This window comes from Haemaphysalis longicornis, unplaced genomic scaffold, assembly GCF_048455015.1.
Source record: "Haemaphysalis longicornis isolate Haplotype H1 unplaced genomic scaffold, Haemaphysalis longicornis Haplotype H1 scaffold_6, whole genome shotgun sequence".
Classification (NCBI taxonomy): domain Eukaryota; kingdom Metazoa; phylum Arthropoda; class Arachnida; order Ixodida; family Ixodidae; genus Haemaphysalis; species Haemaphysalis longicornis.
The window spans coordinates 88,717,510-88,740,527 of record NW_027526407.1 but is presented as its reverse complement, the minus strand read 5'-3'; the positions used below and the strand labels follow the sequence as shown (position 1 = coordinate 88,740,527).

General features: G+C 47.1%; 1 long non-coding RNA gene across 1 annotated transcript; it reads right to left on the bottom strand.

Annotated features, from left to right (window-relative positions):
- Positions 1-5,128: 5,128 nt before the first annotated feature.
- On the bottom strand, positions 5,129-22,383 carry LOC144141748 (uncharacterized). Its single transcript, XR_013316687.1, has 3 exons — positions 22,200-22,383; positions 5,289-5,443; positions 5,129-5,213 (listed from the first exon to the last, which is right to left on the bottom strand). It is a non-coding gene; the product is annotated as an uncharacterized LOC144141748 (long non-coding RNA).
- Between the last annotated feature and the right edge of the window lie 635 nt (positions 22,384-23,018).

The window sequence follows — 23,018 nt, the reverse complement described above, 5'->3', positions numbered from 1 at the left end:
CGTGTTACGTACACAATGCCATCAAAAGGACTCATGATATTTTTTCAGGCGCAACAAAGCACTTTCTAAAGATCAGCTGCTACTGGTACTTTCCACGAAATCTTCTTTGGTCGATGCCTTCATCCGCAGTAAAATGGTGAGTCGGGACACTTTCGGGCTGTTCCCGTTCCATAAACAAATTAGTTTGCGGGAACCGCAGAACAAATGTTTAACTTTGACCCTCGCTTAGCTCCCAGCTACAGAGATTGTTCCCAAGAATTCATCCTAAAGTGTAAACAGTGAACTCCCGTTGAGACGAACTCGGTTAAGACGAATCCTTGCTTATGCCAAACAACGTGGGAACGTTTGTTTTGTTTGCTATACAACCAATGCGAAACATCCACTTTAGACGAACACCCTTGCACGTACTCTTCGGTTAAGACGAGCAACTTTCGGGGTGACCACCACCACTGGCGATTCTGGATAGCGAACATGGCAGTCTTGGTGGGGTGCGGAGGGGCATTCACGTGACCAAAGGGAAAGAAAAGTAAAGAAAACCATTGCCGAAGCGAATTCGCGCCACGAAAGAAGTGAGGGAGCGAGAAAAAATACAGGAGTGTAAAGCTACCACTACCCCGCAACCTTCCCGACTGTGCACTTTCAGAGCTCCTGGCTCTCTTAGATCACATCTTGCTGTTGGCGAACTGCCGGCGTCTTGTACACATTCCAAAATCATTTTGATCCCTAAACCAGGCAAACCACACACTCTTACAAATCTTCGCCCTATCTTGCTTACGTCTCGTGTTGGTAAATTGCTTGAGCGTATGTATGGCATTGTCGCGTCTTGAATGGCACCTTTCTCACACCTCTGGCCTCCCTTTTACCCCGAACTAGATTCCGACATTACATATCCACTCAGGATACCCTCCTCCGTATGTCGCACGACGTTTACGGCTTTCGTAGCTCCTCTCAGCTCCGTGGCACCGTTGCTCTCGACATTCATAAGGTCTTCGATAAGTTCAGCACACTGCCATTATCACTAACTTAGCCAAAATTAACTGCGGATCTCGCATGTATACCTACATCCGCTCCTTTCTCTCTAACCATACCGCTTCTTTCTCTATCACAGGCTCTACCTATCCCCCCACATTCTATATATCAGCTGGTACACCTCAAGGCTCCATCTTGTTACCCACACTTTTAAAAATCGCTTTAGCTTCACTTCGTCTACTCTGAGATGACATCCCCCTTCTCTCCTACTCTGTATACGCGAATGCATGACGCTCTCGTCAACCAAGGGCAGCCCAGGTCAACTGGAGAACACTCTTCAGCCAGCGTGTGACGTCATCCAAGGCTATGTCACATCTGTCGGCCTCTCTATTTCCCCTTTGAAATCCGCTCTCCTCGTAGTCAGCAAGAAAGCGTTGGGTGGCCCCGGACCGCTTTCTTCCTCAGGTACAAATTTTTGGCAGCCGCTTACCACACACTGACAGCCCCCGGGTCCTCGGTCTCACCTTACATTATGCCGGAAGCTCTCTACCGACTCTGCGGACACTTCACAATCAGATCACTCAGCTTTCCCATCTCCTCCGCCGGGTTGCCAACCGAAGAGCTGGACTGCAAGAACATGACCTGCTCCGCATTTGCTTTGCTATGTCCCGTATACTGTATACATTCCGTATTTGCAACCCTCACCATCTCAGCTATCGTTCCTCGGGGCCTCCTTCTGTACAATTTACCACATCGCTGTGGGAGTACCCTCCTCAGCGCCACCCTTCTGGAACTCGGGATGCAGAATACCCTCGAACGCCAGAAGTCTACTGCCCAAGGCCGTGCTATTCTTAACTACCACACTTCGCAACTACCCCTCATACCACCGGAACTCCCTTCTTGGGCCACTTTCGCTAATTTACGGGTAGAGCTTTGCTCCGTCACATGAATCCTGATCGACACCCTGCTCGTCGTGCACTGCGCGTTCAGGCCCTCTCCAAACGATTTCATTATCTGCTCTCCCGTGGTTCCATCGTTTACTTTACTGATGCCAGCGACACCCCCTCAAACTCAACGGGCACGGCTTCATTTCTCCAACTCTTTTCTTTAGACACTGCTACGGTTTCCTTTCTTTCCCCACCTGATTCGACCTACCTCGAAGATTACGCCATTGCCCTTGCATAGAGCACGCTACACTGACTGTCCCTACCACCACGCCAGTATATATCTTCTCCGACTGTCAGTCCGCCCTTGGTAATTTCGCTCACCATGAGACCCACCCACACACCACTCAATTCGTCACTTCGATACTTGCTTGGAATCCTCGTCCACGTTTCACACTTTTTCGGATTTCTGGCCACGCTGGAAGCTGCGGAAACGCCCTAGCAAACGCACTTCTTCGAGCACCTTTCCGGGGTCCGCCCATGTCCTACCCACCCCCCAGTTGCCGTCTAACTCGTGAGGCTGCGTGCCTCATTCGGCAGGCTCAAACCTCATCGCTCCCCTCCCATCACATTCTTCACCGCATTTATCGGCGCCCTGACCATCCTTCCTGTCCCACCTGTTCTTCCTACCCATCCATCCCGCATCCTTATTGGAACAGCACCCCACCATCTCTTGCCCCACCCCTCGTCTCCATCACTTCGTGAGAGCTCTGGCTGTCTCCCGCGTCGACGGTAAACATCCAGGCTGCCCAGGAAGCCTTCTATGAACATGTGCACCGGATCAGCACGGGAATCCTCCAGTACTACGTGGACCCGGTAAATTGAAGACTCAAACCAGGACCCGGATTTAGGTCCTGCCTAAAAGAAAAGTTTGTTCTCTCTCTCTCTCTCTTTCTCTCTCTCTCTCTCTCTCTCTCTCTCTCTCTCCGTATCCGCTGTGTTGTCGCTTGATGTAGCGGACGTACGCTCTCCGTCGCCGCTTGGACTGGATAAAACCGGCAAGAGCACTTGAAAAGAAATGTTGCACCTTGAAATAATTTTTTTTCTCTATTGTAATATACTTCATTCACTATCTTGAAGCAAGATATTTGCATGCACTTGGGTGTGTTGCCGATTCTTATTTTTTTGGGAGGGCTTCTGATAAGGCGAATTTCTGGTAAGACGAACAAATTATCATTGTCCCTTCGAGTTCGTCTTAACGGGAGTTCACTGCATATGCCTTGTCGAGCCGTCATCCATGTGGATTCTGGGTGCGAGCAAAATAAAGGGTCTTGTTATCTAGTTGTTTTTTCACTAATATAGTATGCTGCATGGTAAGAATGTAGTGCTTTCCGGTGATACCAGAAATTGATTTCGTACATTGTACGAAATGATGTCGTCACACATGATTTTTCTCTCGTCAAGATTTTACGACGCAATTAGCAGTTACCAACTCGTGCTACGTACGCACTACAGAGTGCCCAAAAACTCTAGGTTATATCTCCGGCTACTATGTAGCCGGCGATATAACCTAGAGTGTAATATACCTTTTTACATGGCATTTATACACTATCAAAAAGCATTTGACTAAGTACACACCGCAGATGTGCTGGAACCATTAAAAGATCAGGAATGTGCGGGCAGAATAATCCTTAACAAGCATAATGACAAATTCCCAACCCGAAAGAGTGTAAGGCAAGTAGATGCCATATCGCCAACACTGTTCACACCACGTCAGGAGGGGGTATTCAGAAAGCTTGACTAGGAAAACACGGGATTAAGGATAAACGGGGAATACTTCAGCCATTCGAGGTTTCAGACGACATAGTCTTTGAAAGTGATTCTGCAGAGCACCTGCAAAAATGCTTGAGGAACTGCAATAAAAAAACACGGCCGTGGGGCTAAAGATAAATACAGTCGAATCCACTTATAGCGATACCGCTTATAACAATATATCGGATATAACGATGGACAACGATTGCACCGTCCAATTTTGTATGCTTTCTATGGTAAAATAACCCGCTTATTACGATGCTCCCAAACCGCGATATCGGATATAGCGATTGAATCCGCTTACCGCGTGCGCCGAAAATGCGAGCTGCCGCCGGCGCTGGCGCCGGCACTCGGCGCCGACAGCACGCGACGCGCCTTGCATCCCGTCCACCCCTCAGAAAACGAGTCGACTGCGCCAAGCGAGAGGAGGAGCAGCTTTTCTTCCCGACTCCCCTCCCGGAGCCGCTGCTTTGGCCTCGTCCACGCGTCCGGCCGAACCAACGTTCGGCTGGTTCGGCCAGTTCGGCTCGTACTGCTCGCAGCTCGGAAGTTTCCCTCGCCTTTTCTGCGCGCCGAACTGAGTGCTTTTTTTTTTCTCCGCATCTGCCTCCGTTCAACGTTCCACCAGTTTCACTGTGGAGTCGGACTGAACGTTCGGACGCCATGGCCGATTCGCCTGCGGCGCTGCGGCGAGCATCTAATTGCCTGGAGCAATTAGATGCTCTCGAAAAATATGTGCGTCAGCTTCGCGTGAAGCAGTCAAAGCTGACTGACTATGGCTTTTCTGCAAACGAGTAGTTACACTACCTCACTTGCATGCTAATAAAATGTTTTGATCTCTCTTGTGGCTTTTTTTTCTCGACCCGCTTATAACGATTATCGGTTATAACGATGGGATTTTCTTGGCACTTGGATATCGTTATAAGTGGACTAGACTGTACTAACAAATCTAAATAATGATGAATAAACATGTCGAAAGCACTCTCTTTAGCATATGTAACAAAACGCTACAACAAGTAGAAGAATATAATTACATCGTACAGGTGGTAAGTGCCGACCCCAAACACAAGACAGAAATCCGGCGAAGAATAGGGATGGGCTCGTGTGCACTCGGCAAGCACTCCCAAATAATGAAAATTATTCTACAATTATCCCTCTGACAGGGAATATACTACCAGTGCATACCGCCGGTGATGGCATACGGAGCTGAACCTTGGCGTCTTACTAAACAACTAAAAAGGAAGCTTAGGTCGGCTCAACGGGCCATGGAACGAATAATGTTAGAAATGAAACTCAGGGAGCGGAAACGAGCTACCTGGATCAGGGAAAAAACTATAGGAGAAGATATCTAATTAAATAAAGAAAAAGAAATTGACTTCGGTTGCCCACGTAGTACGAAAAATGACAAGTAGACCACCAGAGTAACACAGTGGGTCCCAAAAGACTAGTAAGAAATCTACTTCACCTAAATAATATTGGTACGTTGCGGCGTTGTCCTCAGGATGCCCGGTAGTAGTCGATGTATTAAGGGTTGTGTTGTATTTCAAGCTGTGGAAAGAGAGCAAATGTTGAGTTCTAATAACCAGGAACACTGAGTTGACAACTCAGCCGTTTCTTACTTACAGTAGGGTGGGGGCGTGTTCGTATTGAAAACCTAAGGTGTATATAAAATAACCCTCGCTAATCTGAACCGCCTTTTCGGCAAAGTGGCAACGATTGTTTGTGGTTGTATTGAAATTCCTTGATGTGATGAACAACCTTTCATCTATTCCAGTCATCTGAAAGAAAACCAAGCCATCAAAAATTTGAAATCAGAACATTGTTCGTGGAAGGGAGATATTTGTTTCCTATGACCGCGGCAAGATGATAAGTTTTTCTGCGGAATAGTGGCAAAAACATATGATGTGTCTTCCTTGTCTTCTCAGTTGCTTTTTCGATGTGAAGAGCTAATTTGGAACATTACCTGGTTCCAAACAGAAGTTATAAAGCGCAGTATTTCAACCATAACACGGATTGCAAATTAATACACGGTCTCTGCGAAAAGAAAGCCAACTTCATTTGTCTTTGTATTAAGAATGACCTAAGTTGGGTGGCACAATACTGTTACAGAAAATACTGCATAGAAGTGATGTATCACATTAATTTGTGCAGCTAACATCAAATCCACCGCGGAATAGTCCTTGCAAAAGGAATACCATGCAGGGCCTCCACGCCATATTGAGCTTTACCTACATGCTTCACATCGGTTTTTTTTATTTCAGCAAGCGACGAAGTTACAAATACTACTTCCGACCTTTCTTTCGTAGTTTTAAACCCTACACCTTTCTTTCCCAAATGCTGCGGCACTTTAGCAAGTAGAATGCTACGCTACGGGGGGTTGCCTGCGTGACAAAACTAGAAAGTTTTAGCCCTCCGTCTGGTCCTCCGTTCCGTTTGTACCGTGTTGACCGTGACCGGGACGGGCACTTCCGCATTCGTTCCGGTCGGGTGGATTAGTTCCTGCGGGGTGGCCCTCGCCTAACCCGTGCAGTCGTTCGTTACGGTGGGGTGGGGGAAGGAGTATTTCTGACCGTGCCCGCTCACGCCGGCGCAGTCGGGTCCCGCTCAACACGCTACAAAGGGAAAGTACAGAGCTCACGGAGTGATAAAACTCTCTAATTACGCTGGAGCTGAAGGGTTAGCACTCACGGCTTTTTTGGCAGACAGAAACCGCAAGATATGGCTTCCGCGTAGGCGTACGCATGCATCACTGCCATACATCCTCATGGGTTGTAACAGCGATATCGAAAGGTTTTCACCGATGGTATTTCAAAATACGCCAGCTGCCCTGCGAGCTTCCAGATGTGTAATATAGTGCCAGGTGTGTGCCGGCGCGGCCAAGACATAACGTCTCGAACCGTTTGTCACGGCGTGAGCTCGTACGGCGAGTTATAGGGGGGCAAGAACGAGATGGATGCGCGTGCTGTGTTGGCGCCGTCGATTCTACGCTTTTGTTTTGAGAAGCATAAGCTCGCCTTAATAAATTCTCTCAATTCCTTTACTTTACTGGTCTCTTTCCCCTTCATCGTGGTTACGTCACAATAAATAAAAAACAGAGTGTATGTGACTGACCTGCCAAGAAGCAGCCTTGTGTTGTCTTTTTTTTTTCATTTTTTATCGTAGGTATTCTAGTCAAAGCCACTGCAAGTGATTGTAAAGGAATGCTCTTCCCCAATCAATACACTTGGTTATCCAATAACCAACTGTTTTTTCAATCAGTATAGGGTAAGGAAAACCGTCGCCAGCGCCATCCCCATTTAAAGAGTCGCGAAACATAGCCAGCGTCGGTCATTCGCCAAGAATGATCGACGCTGTTACACAAAGGGAAGAGGCAGCAACTCGTGGCAGCCGTATCGCGGTATCTAGGAAGAAGAAGAAGAAGAAGCGGCTCGTTTTCTAGCTCTGCCGACTCTCCAAAGAGCGGACTCGGTGCGACGAGGCTAGTCTTCCCGTGTGAGGATTAAAGCCTTCAGACCTCCTTATAACCACCTTAAATCACATTAAACGAAGTTGCGGTTCGAACGAAGTCATACGTGTAGGGCTAATAACTTGATGCGTTTGGAATTGAAAATACACTATAGTTTTATGTGCGAAATATAGTTGGCCCATTCAAACGCGCAAATAGGTTCGCACAGAAGGAGATACAAATGTTTAAGCCTCCATTGGAAGGTTTCATCGTGACACATAGTTATCAGGTGTGACAGCGGCGTTTGCATGTCACAAAGAAAATGAGCAAATAAAATTTTAAAACAAAAACGGCAAACATTTCACTATGCGTGTAGTTACATATTAGCAAAAACACGTCGAAATGCCTAGTGAATTGGAGTTACAGCCTGTGCTTCCATTGGTAACGTCATGGATTCCCCCGCACGGGGCACCTTGAGTAATCTTGGTGACGGTACTGGCGATACCGCGGACCCCGAGCCCCCAAACATAAGCTGGATCCAACCGTGGCGATGTGTTTATAGGTGGAGGGTTAGAAACCACGAACGGTGGCCGTCGGAGCCCAGGTCAAGCTCCGGCGGATGGGCTCCCTGTCTGTTCACCAGGCAGGGAGCTCCGGGATCTCTTTGACTACCAGGGTAAGGTCAAGGAAGAAAGTACCCCCGTCTCCCTGCTTTTTCCTATGCCATATGGATAAATCAAACCCCCCCCCCCAGACGTGATCGGCCCCCTAAAAGGGGCCGCACCGAAGTATCTTTTCCTTCTTTGCCTTCTATCTCGCTCCCAAAGCCAGATAACTACCCTCGTTTTTTGATCATGGAATCTGTGGACAAATCGAAGCCGGTTTCCTCTCAATCGGTATTTCTTGTTTCTGAATACCTTGAAGGTATCATCGGCAAAACATATGACGCCAAAAAACTCAGAACTGGTGAAGTGCTAGTTGAAGTTAAAACCAAGCAGCAATCTACAATCCTCCTGAAACAAACCCGCATGGCAGATCTGGAGATCAGGGTCACACCCCACCGCAGCCTCAACAGTTCTCAAGGTGTGATCTCTGAGGCAGATCTCCTAACCGAGACAGAGACTGATCTGCTCGAAGGCCTAAAAGAACAAGGCGTGACAGCAGTAAGGCGCATCGTCATCAGGAGAGAGAACAAAGAAATAGCCACCAAACATCTGATCCTGACTTTTGACCGCTGCACACTGCCCGAGCATGTCAACGCAGGTTTCATCCGTTGTTCTGTCCGGCCGTACATCCCGAACCCGAGGCGCTGTTTCAAGTGCCAGAGGTTCGGGCATGGTACCAACTCCTGTCGAGGCAGAACAACATGTGCCAAATGCGCCCAGCATGATCATCTCTCTGACAACTGCACTGCAACCAACTTCACCTGCCCGAATTGCCAGGGTCCACACGCAGCATACTCTCGCGCTTGTGAAAAGTTTCATCTTGAAAGAAAAATCATTAACCTTAAGATAACCGAAAACATCACCTTCCCAGAGGCGCGAAAGAGGTTCGCCTCCTTCCCTCTGGGCAGGTACGCCGACGCAGCTCGCCGGGGGGCGGAGCGGCGTTTGGTTTCGGCGGGGACCCAGTACCGCGAGTCGGACTTGGTCCCGCCTTCGCCCCCCCCTGGGTTGCCTATGGCAGCCCAACCCACCTCTGCACCGCCCGCTCACCCAGCAGCGGCTGTGGTGGCAACAACGTCTGTTGGGGATGCCGCTGCATCCATTGCTTCCTCTCCACCGGCCCAAAGCACACGCAAGGGCACGGAGATGGAGACGGAGGCAGTCGCAGCGACCCCCTCCCCCGCCTCACTGCCTGTGCCACCTGTGGTGCTCCCCACGCCTTCGGCACTGGCAGCGCAGGCAAAGAACACCCGAAAGGGTACCACGTCAAGGGGGCCCAGTCCGCTGGCCACTCCCTTGCCATCAGATGACGACATGGACGTCGAGCCCTTCCGGCTTTCATCGCAGCGGAAGGAACGGGCTGCGACGTCCAGGTCAGTAGAGAAGGTCAGAAAACCCCTTCCAAGAGTGCAAGCCCCGAAAGACCCTACATAAATAATCACACTCCAGTAGCTCTAACACATCATAATGGGAAGAGAAAACATTGTTCAATGGAACTGCAGAGGCCTTCTGAATAATCTTGACGACGTGCATGAGATTCTGCATGCCAATCAGCCAAGTTTAATGTGTGTCCAGGAAACACATCTTAATTCCAAACACACAAATTTCTTGAATAGTTACCTGGTATACAGGAAAGACAGGGATGGCTGCACACACTCTTCTGGCGGTGTGGCCATAATTGCCCGCAAATCCTTAGCATGCCACCCTGTCACCTTGAACACTGTCCTTGAGGCTGTAGCAATTCGAACAATAATATTTAATAGGTTGATAACGGTATGCTCCATATACATTCCTCCTGATGTCTCACTATCGAGCTCTGACTTCGAGGCGCTGGTTGACCAACTGCCCGAACCATACATCCTTACAGGCGACCTTAATGCTCACAACTCTCTTTGGGGCTCTTCCAGAACGGATGCCCGAGGTCGCCTGATAGAGAAATTCCTTACATCTTCTGGAGCATGCCTTTTCAACAATAAACAGCCTACATACCATAACATAGGACATAACACATACTCATGTCTTGACTTGGCTATTGGTTCTGCAATTCTCTTTCCATGTCTTGAGTGGGGAGTGGGCACTGACCCATATGGCAGTGACCATTTCCCCACTTCACTAACACATATAGGTAACGGCCCAAGCAGTTCTTCTTCCCATAATAGGTTCAATGAAGCACGAGCTAACTGGAACACATTTACAGAGACATCCAAACTACACCACACATCCATAGGACACCTACACGTTGAAGAAGCTACCCAACTCCTCACGGCGCGCATCCTCGACGCCGCCGAAAAGTCCATTCCCCACGCCTCTGGTGCCCCGCGCAACCAGCGGAGGCCGTGGTTGAATGAGGACTGTAGGCGGGCGCGAGAGGCCCAGAACAAGGCGTGGGGTGTCCTTCATCGGTACCCCACGTCGAGTAACCTCCTCTTGTTCAAACGGGCCAAGGCGTTAGGAAAACGTGTGCGCCGTGAGGCGAAACGAGAGAGTTGGCACACCTTCTTGACATCCATTAATTCATACACGGACACACACAAAGTGTGGACACGTATACGCAAGCTCAAAGGACAACAGACACACAGCCTGCCCCTGGTTAGCACAACAGGGGACACACTTGAATACCAGGCTAACACGCTTGCACAACACTTCGAACACGTGTCCAGTTCAGCACACTACACGAACACTTTCATGAAACACAAAACGTCTGTAGAAAAGAAGTCCCTGCGTGATCACAACAAGTCGCACACTTCTTACAATTGTTCTTTTTCAATTCATGAGCTGAAGTTTGCTCTCAGCACATGTAAGCCTTCAGCTCCAGGTGCAGACAAAATCACATACACCATGATACAACACCTACACCCAGACACTCTTGAAACACTCCTACATCTATACAACAACATATGGCTTTCGGGGCACGTTCCTCGCTCATGGAGGGAGGCCATAGTGGTGGCTTTCTTGAAGGAAGGAAAGGATCCTTCCTCTCCCGCCAGTTATCGTCCCATTGCCCTGACAAGCTGCCTGTGTAAGCTCTTTGAGAAGATGATAAACAGGAGACTCGTGTACTTCTTAGAGTACCATGGTCTTCTCGAGAGCTGCCAGGCAGGCTTCAGGGCGGGGCGATCTACAAATGACCAACTTGTCGCTCTTGAGTCATACATAAAGGACGCTTTCATTCACAAACAGTTTTGCACAACAGTGTTTTTTGACCTTGAGAAGGCATATGACACCGCCTGGCGCTACGGGATTCTCAGTGACCTGAAGTCATTTGGTGTCTCAGGGAACATGATGAACATTCTTGCTAGTTATTTGTCCGAAAGAACTTTTCGTGTGAGAGTTGGTAGCGCACTCTCAAGGGTTCATGTACAAGAAAACGGCGTTCCGCAAGGTGGAGTTTTAAGCTGCACTCTTTTCATAGTTAAAATGAACTCCCTTGGGAAGGCATTGCCACCTACAATTTCTTATTCCATGTATGTAGACGACGTCCAGGTATCTTTTAAATCATGCAATATGTCCATCTGTGAGCGTCAAGTCCAGCTCGCTGTCAAAAAACTTGCCAGCTGGGCAGACAAGAATGGGTTTCAACTTAATCCAGAAAAAAGCACCTGTGTTGTCTTCTCCAGGAAGCGTGGGATCCATCCGGACCCAGACATTACACTTAATGGCGTTTCGCTTCCTGTGAGGAAGGAACACAAGTTTTTAGGAGTGGTGTTGGATGAAAAACTTACATTCATACCTCACATTAAGCAATTGAAACATAAATGTCTAAAGGCTCTCAACATTCTTAAAATCTTGTCCCACCAGTCTTATGGAACGGACAAGCAACTCCTCTTACGTATTTTCACAAGCCTAGTGGGGTCCCGATTGGACTATGGAAGCGTCATTTATGGGTCTGCAACAAAAACGGCACTGAAAATGCTCGACCCAGTGCTGCATCTGGGTCTTCGCCTTGCATGTGGTGCTTTTCGCACTAGCCCAGTCGAGAGCCTCTACGCCGAGTGTGATAAATGGTCCCTATATCACCAGAGGGTTTACATGGATTTGTTGTATGCCTCGAAAATCATGGCCCTGACCAACCACCCTTTTAATTCCACCATTAATAACACATCCTCACAACAACTGTTCTTAAATCGTCCATCCATCTCTCTGCCCTTTTCACTTAGGGTAAGAGAGGAAGCCTCTGAGCATGAGGTACCCTTTTTAGACATTCACAAGACACCCATTACTGATTTTATACCACCATGGAATCTGCGCCCTGTGCTCTGTGACCTGCCTTTTACGCATCTTGATAAGAACAGGGCACCAAGAATTGCGATTCAGCAGCATTTCATGTATCTGCAGGATAAATACAGGGCTGCAGAGTTTTTCACTGATGCTTCCAAAACGTTCACTGCGGTGTCTTGTGCTGCTCATGGACCCAATTTTGAAGGAGGTAGAGCCATGAATGCAAAGACAAGTATTTTTTCGGCAGAAGCATATGGCATCTTTCTGGCTGTAAATCACATAGTTGAACATAATATTCCTAAATCTATCATCTATACAGATTCGCTGAGCGTCGTCCGTGCATTATCATCCGGAAAGTCATCGAAAAACCATGTAGTTAAGCTTCTCTTGAAATCAATTATGCTGGCGTATTCTTCAAACCTTGAGGTGACTGTGTGTTGGGTGCCAGGCCACTCTGGCATCGGCGGAAATGAACTGGCGGATGAAATGGCCGCCAATGCTGCACTCCGAAACACAGTAAACATAACAACACTTCCTTACACAGACCTCAAGCCACACATAAGACAGCAACTCCGTAAAACGTGGCAAGCAGACTGGAGCAAACAGACAGACAACAAACTACACGTAATAAAACCACACTTGGGACAATACACTACTGACTCACACAACAGGCACATTGAAGTTACCTTAGCTAGATTACGGATAGGCCATACACATGTGACGCACTCGCACCTGCTCACGGGATCTCCAAGACCCCTGTGTAGCAGGTGTGGGGAGGGCCTATCCGTAGTCCACATACTCATACAATGCAAGGAACTTGACACAACACGACACAAACACTTCAGAGAACTCTACAGACAACATATTCCCCTACACCCGTCTCTGTTTCTAGGTGACGATGCCATGGTTTCTGTAAAACGCGTTTTTAAATACTTGTCAGATGTTAAGTTTTTAAACCTCATTTCCTATCATGCGTAATCACATCTGGCCCTATACACCAGCCATCACCATCATCTTTTTTGATCTTACTATGTCCGGTTTACTCTTTTTATACCTACCTTTTGTGGTAATCACTTGTTTTCATTAAATAACTTCTCTGGCGCTCTTTGCCCTCGTCGGCCTTGCGCCATTAAACACCAACCATCATCATCATCAACGTCATGGATTCGAGCCCAGGCTATTCTTAACGTTTACAAACCGTGGTTCTTAATTAAAGTGTTCTAAATCAATTGTAGACATTATTTTCGTGAATACCGGTGGTTGGGTATGTTCCAGGTTCCTTTAGGAGCGGCGCGGAGGCCATCACTGCCTTTAACTGATGCTTCAGACCGTGCCGAAAGTGCCAGTTCTGTACTGTTGGGGAAATGGAATGTCTTCCGCTGCAGTAAGAACATCCCAGACAAGTAAAAGCAGTGTGTGTGACAGTGAAGTCAAATTTGGATCAGGAAACCAACTAGCACCTCGCGCCAGGCTTAGGCACGAGTGTCGTCGTTCACATAAAAGTAGCACTTTTATTTAGGCACACAAAAAAAAATCCCGGGCCATCTTCACTAACGTGGAACCTTGGGACGAAGCATGCAGTGTATAAGTGAATCTTGGTGCCTTGGCGTATCTGTCGACGGAGACGAAACCGCTGGTGCGTAGAGGTATAGAGCTTTGCTGTAAAAGACTCTTGTGTTCGAAGAACGAAGCTTTTTAGCGCAAGGCGTAAACGAGTGTCCCGGTGTTTTTTAGTACGCGCTACGTTCTAGCGCGAGGCGTAAACGAGTTTCCCGGCGTTTTAGTACCGTGACCACATGAAACGACGATTACGACGGCCGCTAATGTCGGTGACGTAACGAGGGGCCAAGGTGTTATCTGTCTTACAGTGCTGCACCTGGAGCTTACTCCGGGATACGCACCCATTATCGGGTGCAGAGAGGAGTCGTTAAGGCTGGCTACGCAATATTAGGCCTTACTCGCACAGCGGCATGTAAGGCTTCGCGTCTGGGGACTAGGCAGCAAGGCCCCCGTCAGACAGAAACAACGGCCTCGCTCGGGATCCCCCAGGGACGACATAAATGCTCGCTTGGCTTTAGGTGCCCCGGAACACGGCCCGGATAACCGCCCCCAACCAACTTCTCAGACCATACTCGTTCTTGACCGAGTGCGCCCTTCTTGTGTTGCGTGTCGTCGCAGGCCAAGCCCGCCTCCAGCCCTTGCGCTTTTTTTAGGCGAAATCCGTATATCTCGACATTTCAAGCACGCGCGTCGGGAGGCTCAGAAAATACGTAGCCGAAAAAAGGATGGTCTTCGAGCAGGAAAGCGTGAGCCCGAGATCGTGCGCCGTGAAAGTGAAACGGCAGTTTGTGGGGAGGGTGGAAAAAGTGCTCTAAGACAGTGCAATTGGAGGCAGTAAATGACAGTGGCTAGCGAGCGGAACGAGCTTTGGAGGGTGCTGCCCAAAAGCCTGATCAAGTTGTGACGGGCGCGATCCGAAAGTTCAACAGGAAGTTGAACATCAGGGTGATAGAAGGTCCAACATGTTCACGCATTCTCACTTCATATGAGAAAGCTCAGGCTTCGCCGTCGGTTTTTGTCTTGTGAAAAAGGTTTGCTGGAGATACAGTCATTGATTTATCTGTCGCAATTCTGAAATACGCAGTTCTTCGATATTTCGAAGCTTTCAATGGAGCTGTAGAATGGCAGCGATAAGTGAAAATTAAATATTTTTTTATCACGAAAGTGTTTTATGCCGGGGTACACAAACCTCACCGACGTCCTATCCGTCACGGAAATGACATCACCAGAAAAAGGTCAATTGGCGCAGCGGCGCTCGGTTTCGAGCCCGCGATCACTCCGGCCGCAACGGGAGGTGTGAAACGCTCTACCGACTGAGCCATGAAGTCATGCCCGGGTAGCTGTACGAACGCGCCTTATGTCCTACCCTCAAACTTTTCCATTCTGATGGTTCTGCCGTCTAGTAGATGTGACGCGAAGTAGTGCGTCATGGCGCTAATGAGCACCGATAGTTGGCGCCTCGATAGAGCAGCGTGCAGCAGCGGAAGATGCTGTTTTTATCCGTCCGCCGAACTCTGCGAACCGAGCTACGAACTCTGCCTCTCACGTTCCACAAGCTGAGCGCGTCGCAACGCAAACGCCTGACGTACACGCCACCCGCCAGCAAGTCATCACTCGCCAAGCATACCCACAAGGCTGCTGCCGACCCGCAAGTCATGCTCCTTTCACTGTAGCGTACTGGGACTTCACCAAACGATTCCCTAACAACCAGTTCGGTTTGGTTGCGTGTTTTGCGAGCGCCTGGGGTTTCAATGGTATTTACGCAATTCTCCAGCGCGTGTAATCCAGTGTCTAATGTTGATGCGTCTAATGGTGCCATACCGACGAAATATAAAATAGCGATGTGCAAGTACATATCGATGCACAATAAACATTCAACTGCTCCTGTGAAGGCACAGTTCACTTTCGTGTTTTACCGTGTCCTAGGAAAGGATCAACCACATTTTTTTTTTGGAAAGCAGCTCGAACTTCGAAGAAACAGACAACAAGAACAACTACAGACAACAAATGATGCGTACATGCCACTTACTAACAACTGCGTTTTCGCTCAAAGTGAACACGGATGTATACGTCAAAACATTCCTCACCGTGCCACGAGGTCATTCATAAAAATTATCGTGAGCTACAATTCCTTCTGGGGCCAGGCCACGGACGGTACGTTGACGCATGACATCGCAGCTTCGTCGATCGCGATGGCTTCCACAATCTCTTGCCCGAGTTTGTTTTTTAAAGCCGATAGTCTTTGGTTTTGGATAGATTTTGGTTTCTCTGTATGTGTCTCTGTTTGTCTGCCCCTCAATTCACGCGCGCGGCCAAAATTTAAGTTAAAACAATTCTTGAATGAGACGTTTAAAAGGCAAAAAACATTTCCAAACTACTAAATCTATAGAACACTTCATAATTGTAAACAATTTTCAGCAAAAAAAAACATCAAGCACATTTTAGTTAATGTGCACATACATTGCTGATATTAAGTGTTCTTGTAATCAGAAAAAAAAGTGGGCGAATGTTTTGTTATAGCACGAAAAACAACGCATTAAAACTATTTTAGCCCCAAAATACAAAACTACCTCGCGCCTGAGCCTTGTGGCCATGCCTCGAGCTCCGAGCTCAAGATTAAAAATCTCCCAACAGATGATGCGCCAGATGTGCGCATGCGCGAAAACTGAATAGAACCCAACAAACTTCCATAGAGTTTATATCGGGAGGAACAAAAGATAATAGTAGAACTGCGTGATAGGTGGGCGAGGGAGGGGAGAGGCGGTCACGTGACAGCGGCGGCAGAAAGCTCTTTCGACGACATTTTCAGTGAAGCATGTAGATACCTGGCAAGTTTTCTTGCTTTTTTTAGCCCGGATGAACTCCTTTGTTAGTCTCTTGCAGCCTTCATGTTTCTTGTGCTTTTTCTTCATGCTCGCTTTCTTTTCTGCGCTTGGAGAAGTTCACTGAACATCTCCTAGCCCAAATGTCTTCTGAATCAAGTGATGTTTCTTCTTTGTGAAGAACGACAATGATTTGCGCGCATGAATATTCTCAAGTTTCCAGAAATTATTTGATTGTTTCATACGCCCCCGAGATTCTAGGGCCGGCGACCTTTCGTAGACCTGTGACGGCTTAACTTTTGTGGTGAATTATTTTCGCCTATTTGCCAATCGCCTGAAAGTGCATGAGGTAAACTTGTTGCAAGAACCATCCGCATAATATCCCCTATTTTGAAGAAAAGCTACACAGGAATAATGAGAATACCGTACTATTGTCTATGTATCTATGTAAGCGCATCGCATCACACATGTCGCGTGGGTGCTCTGTGCAGCGAAGCGTTTGGAAACACGCTTCCCGGGGTGGGAATCCAACCTTGCTCCCTCACGTTATGAAGCCGACATTTATGCTATTGCGACATGCCAACACGGGCGACAATGGGTGAGGGGGGCTTCGCTTTCTCGAGAGGTGTTCGTTTGATTGATTGATTGATTGATTGATTGATTGATTGATTGATTGATTGATTGATTGATTGATTGATTGATTGATTGATTGATTGATTGATTGATTGATTGATTGATTGATTGATTGATTGATTGATTGTAGGGTTTAAGGAGCCGACGCAACGCAGGCGATGAGGCGCGCCGTAGTGGAGGGCTCCGGATTAATTTTGACCACCTGGGGATCTTTAACGTGCGCCGAAATCTCGTACACACGGGCGTTTTTGCTTTTCGGAGGTGTTCGATTGCTGTCGTCTGCGATGGGACTTTGACTCACAGGCAGTTCGAACTTTACCCTATGACGTTTGGACTTCGATTGCAGCGCCTTTGAAATTGGCCCTTCGTCATTTGAATTTCGCACGCAAAAAACTTTTGCATTCCAACAGAGTAGCCGTCGTAGACGAAGGGGCTTGGAATTTTTATTTTTATTTTTTACGATATTTTTTCTGTGGGTTATCTTTTTCGCCTTTTTTGTTTTTGTAGTACTCGGGTGGTACAGAAAACTGACATTTTCAGTGTTGTTATTTGATTGTTGTAACTTTACTTTGCCCACTTTTTATTTATATTCCATTAGTTTTTTTTTCTAAATACAGCTATTATAACGTATAATTGTGGTCGCTTCGCCTATTATGCATTTTTTGTTCCGATACAGGTTGATAAATTTTCGTTCTGTAAGCTTGTTGGCAAAGGATCCTCCGGTATAATAAACGGTGGAATTTCCAAACTATTAAAAAGGCAGAAAGGTAACCCTCCTTGCATTGTGAGCTTCAGCTTAGCAGGGAATAGCTGTTTTCATTTTTAAATATCAATACTTAATGCACGGTAAACAAGAAAATACATTTGAGATGATGATGATGTTGATGCTACTGCCTAGCTCTAACCTGCAGTATTCTAAAATAACGATCACACCTCTGGAGGGCCATGCACGCTGCAGCTTCGAATCACCAGCTTGGTTTCAGTGCCACGCACCGCGGCTTTCTCATTGATTAAGGCTTTAAGCAGAAGGCACCATTTTCTCGAACTTGCGGTGGCTTAGCTACCCTCTTCTTGACCGCTTTGTTGCTTAATGCTTGCCCACTTACTGGTGGGGGACATGCTTTTTTTCACCAGCCGCGTTCTTGCTCACTTTCTTGATTCCTCGCTTGTTTTATTCATTGGTCAGAGCCTCCGCAATAGGCAACAGTAAGCGAACACTGGACTGTTTTATAGTGGTTCATAGAAAGCAAAGTTTGTGCCGTACTGCGGTCCTTCAAACAATTATTCCGAAGAGTGGGTGTTGGTGGTATTGAATGCACAAAAAGAAATCTAATCTTTCTTTACACTTGTGCACTAAATTATACACTATTTGAGGCAGGTTCGGCGAGATCACGCTGTTTTTGCATTGCAGCAACCCAGAATTTCGGGAAGTAAAAATACCCAAATAAATGCCATGAGTACAAGGTTGAAAGCAGAATCTGTGTCTACACAGTGAATGTGCGGGGATTTTGATCAGCCACTCAAAGGAGAAGGAGAAGGTTCAGGACCGCCTGGAGGCGAAGGAAAAAAACGAAGACGTTGAAGCTGGCTTTGACGAACTTGCTGTCGGGCGCACTTTTGCCTTTAAAATAAACGTATTTATTTCAACTGCTAGAACCGCCAACGTGTGAGTTCACCGCTAAAATATAAGCGCTCCAATATCTGGTGCACGATTACCGTATACTTGATTAGGTTTCGGTATCATATTGCCGCTAACAATGCATTGGCTTTGTTTGCTTATGTTTTTGCTTTTACCGCCCGGCTGCGCCGGGTTGTGTTATCTCTGTCTTGAGTGAAGCGCATGTTCCATTCTTTACTTCTTATACCGCACGGATTATTTCATTTGATGGTGAGAATGTTTCGCCTTAACGCCACTAGCCTAGAACAGTCCTCTTTTATCTACAGTGTTCTCGATGTAATTCGACGGTTCGAGAAACACCCGCGCCGAAAGATAAATTCCCGCAGAGCAGACGCCGCGGCATTCTTTTCGTCAACACTCGCTGTGCACATCACTTTGTTGACTGCTGCTTCGCCGCATGTGTGTTTTTTTTAGTTGTTGGGGGGCACAAGTTCGCTGCAATAAACTTGTTTTTCTTTCAAGCCAACTGCGTCATTTTTGGCTTGGTGACAATATACGCCAAATCAAAATAAAGACGCGCTTAAAATGGTTTAGGTAAGAAGCTATTATTAATCTCTGCGTTCATGATCCCCTACAAGAGAATGCGAGGTACTGTGAGAATCATGCGGGAAACAGATGCTGCTTTCACAAAATCTGAAATGAAAAATCCCCCTAAAGATTACTTGAAAGTTAAAAGTTGCATGTAAATTGAAAAAGGATCCAGAGCACTGACACAATGCGTGTAAAACGTAGAGCGCAAAACAACGTTGACGAAATCATACCGACACATACGTCTCCTAATTCCTATCTTGATAGACAGGATGTTCGCCTACCAGAACCAGGGCCGGAGTGACGCGTTTTTTTTAATTCTGCCACGCCTGCGAAGCTTAGTGAAGGTAGAAGTTTTTAAATCGTGACCAGCGTACTACCGGGAATCCCGTGCGGACCGCTACGTTTCTGCAAAAATAGCCAAAGGTCTATGCGTTAACTCAAGCAAGCTTACATTCAACTTGTATTTGCAGTGTTTTGCAAAACACAACAAACATTTTCTGGTGTCGCAGCGCCTCTATGAGCTGTGCAGAAGTCACTAACATCTATCTTCGGTAAATACTCTTCTCGCGTACATGGGGTTAATGAATCCATTTTAACAAGAACCCACATACGCGGGCCATCCCTAGAAAAAGATTTGGTCATAGGACTTTCACGGAACCATCTTTACGACATGTTTTGTTAACTCTGACGTGCCGGTCTTCTGGGCACGGGTGCGTATATATTCAGGCGTACATAAATATTTGTGAACACAATCACGGTACCACTGGCCTTTGCAAATATTTTGCCCCGCTGATCAACGTTCTTGTTTTTCATGTGAATTCGATTACGCGGAATGCTAGTGACGATGAACCTGACCTACGGCTTCCATCTGTCTAAACTCGCTCAAACGTCATGTCAACGGCGCCCAGCTAGCAGAAAAGCATTAGCACAAGCCTTGACCAAAAACAATCGCTCATGTTGCATGCAAAATCTAGTAAGTGCAAAAAGAATTTTCAGAATTCCTTCAGTGTGCTCTTGCTGTGCAGGTTATGCCCCTTGTATACAATGGTGTCTGTAACCTGCCTTTGCATGGCTTAAGGGATCCATGGCCACCAAAAGCTTGAGAGTCAAAGACCTGAGGTTAAGAGTAACTGCACTGTAAATTCGACCACAGAAATATCTGTGTGCTTTCGTGGCCACAAGACGGGTAATCCTTAAATTACCTCATACCCTCCCAGCTTCGCGGAGTGAAGAGTATTAGAATAACGCTGTGTTGGGGTTACATTGGCATTTAAAAACGACCGGATCGGTTACGCCGCTGAGGATGTCCGCAAGAGGACGAGCGCCAGATTCTACGACTTAGCGAGAAGCCTCATGATAATGATACAGTAAAAGCTCGTTCATTCGGTTTCGGTTAATTCGAACTTCCGGTTAATTCGAACTCACGCCCTTGTCCCGGCACGGCCCTGTATATTTAAATAGGAGAAAACTCCCAATAATTCGAACGCGTCGGTTATCCAGAACGGTTAATTACAACTATATATGAACCCCTGGCTTCCATCGCTCCTGGCATGTGAAGTCGGCCCGGAGTGGTTGCAACGTGTTGCGAATCCAAGCCAAACAAAACTTAGTGGATATGCAAAACAACAAAACTGAAAAACAACAGCGTGGCGCGCGCGCTACGCTCCGGCAACAGCTTATTTCGCTTCTACAGAGGGCCCCACGCCAACGGTTCTAATGCTCCGGCGCATGCCATTATTACTTACGAAACATTATTTACAAAATCACCTGCCATAAACGTGTAGTAGCGCCTAACTCGCGATAACGAGTTCAGAGGTGGCTTCTTTGTCTTCACGCAGTGTGGCGCGATTTTCATTCACTTTAGCAGCCGCCCGCTAATTCGAACAATTTTATGGTCCCCTTCAAGTTCTAATTAACGAACTTTTACTGTACCACAACACACGCGCAATGCTCCTCCACCGTCGTTCAACCTTGGCTCGTGTTCGCGCGTAAGGCGCTAGGGTGCACCACGCCGTTTCATTGTCCCCAGGACCTGTTGGTGTTCGTGTTAACGAACACGGGACATTTACGTTCGCCCCGATACTTGGCTGAACGCAGGGAGAATACAAAACAAACCCCACGTTATTGCGGGACTGGTGGTGGTGCGTTATAATTCGAACCACATATCTTAAATAGCTACATGCATTCCGAGCTTGGTAAAATTTGTATTTAACCTTCCTGGTGTGTATGGCTGCTGGAGCGCAACATTATGCTGAAGTGACAATTTTATACTACGTATTTAAACAAGACCGAGACGGCGTTGCAATATTCTAAACAAAACAAATGAACCACAGCAAACCAGTTAAGCTTCAGTTTTTTTTTAATTGTATGAACAAGAGGTCTACGACTGAGAATGAACGGGAAAAGAAAGCATGCAAAATATCATATTACTGGTAGCCCCGACAAACTTGATAACGTTTGGTAACAAGGCAGAAACTTTTAGCAAGCAAATCTGCATCGATGTTTGTGAGAAGCAATATGTACGATTACTACAGAGTACTGCTAACTTAAGAGCAGCGCAGTGCTCTGCTACTGGCCGTAGCCATGCTTGGTTTAACAAATCTAACATATATCTTCCGCAACATAACTTTTATATTCGCCGGATGATAACATTCTTTGACATTGCTACAGTGCGAATAAGACTAAGCAAATAATGAAGTCCACGCTGCTCAGTGGCTACGGCGTTGCGCTGCTGAGCACGAGGTCGCGGGTTCGATTCCCGGCCATGGCGGCCGCTTTTCTGATGGAGGCGAAAAGCAAAAACGCCCTTTTGTACGAGATTTCGGTGCACGTTAAAGATCTCCAGGTGGTCAAAATTAATCCGGAGCCCTGCACTATACGGAGTGTCTCATCCCCTGCGCTGCGTCGGCGCGTTAAACCCTACAATCAGTCAATCAAGTGCACGCTCAATACTATAATAAAAATTTCCAAAGAAAGACCTACGTCAGCAATGTGTTGCCGGTTGAAATTTGCTGGATCATCTTCGTAAGGCGTACTTTCCCCGCAACCTTCCAAGGGTAATGTCGATGGTGATGCGTAGGGTGCGAGTATTAAAAAGCAGATCTTCAATTTTAACGACAACATTTTCCGTATCCCACGGCACAAAAAGGCGACGACAAGTACAGGCACTATCCGTTGGCTTTTTGTAGAGGCAGCACGACGTCACAAACAACTACTCAGACGGACGCATGAAATGACCTTTCAGTTTTTGGAAAGCTCGCAATTAGAGTAGGCGCGTCTTTCGTTTACCATCATGGCTGGCGGAATGCGTCCGAAGTTATCGGCGCATTGTTTTTTTGTGTGTGTGTGTTTCCTGGTAAGCACGTCTGGCAAAGTGCTCGATCAAAATGGTTGTGAACTGTGTGTTTTATCCAAGCGAGGCAAACACTCCTCGGCTCCTTTTAGTACGGCTAGTCGGAAACTCCTCCGGCGCCACCCCACGCACACGCGCAGGAAAACAGGTAGGGGAGAAGTAAAAGTAAGGGAAGATAGGTTGCTTGGGGCAGTACACGCCCTTAATCTGCTGACACTGATACATCTGAACGGCGTATTCGAGGCAGCGAAAAAAAATTCACGCATCTTCATGACGTGAATTATGACGAGTGCGCGAAGCACTGGGGATCGTTCTTACCGTAAATCACCCATGGCATTGCCCACTCGCGCATGCAAATGAGTGAGAATGCGTGTGTACAGTATATACAATTCCAATCCAATCCAATCCGATTCAATTCAATGTAATCCAATCCAATCCAATGCTCTTCG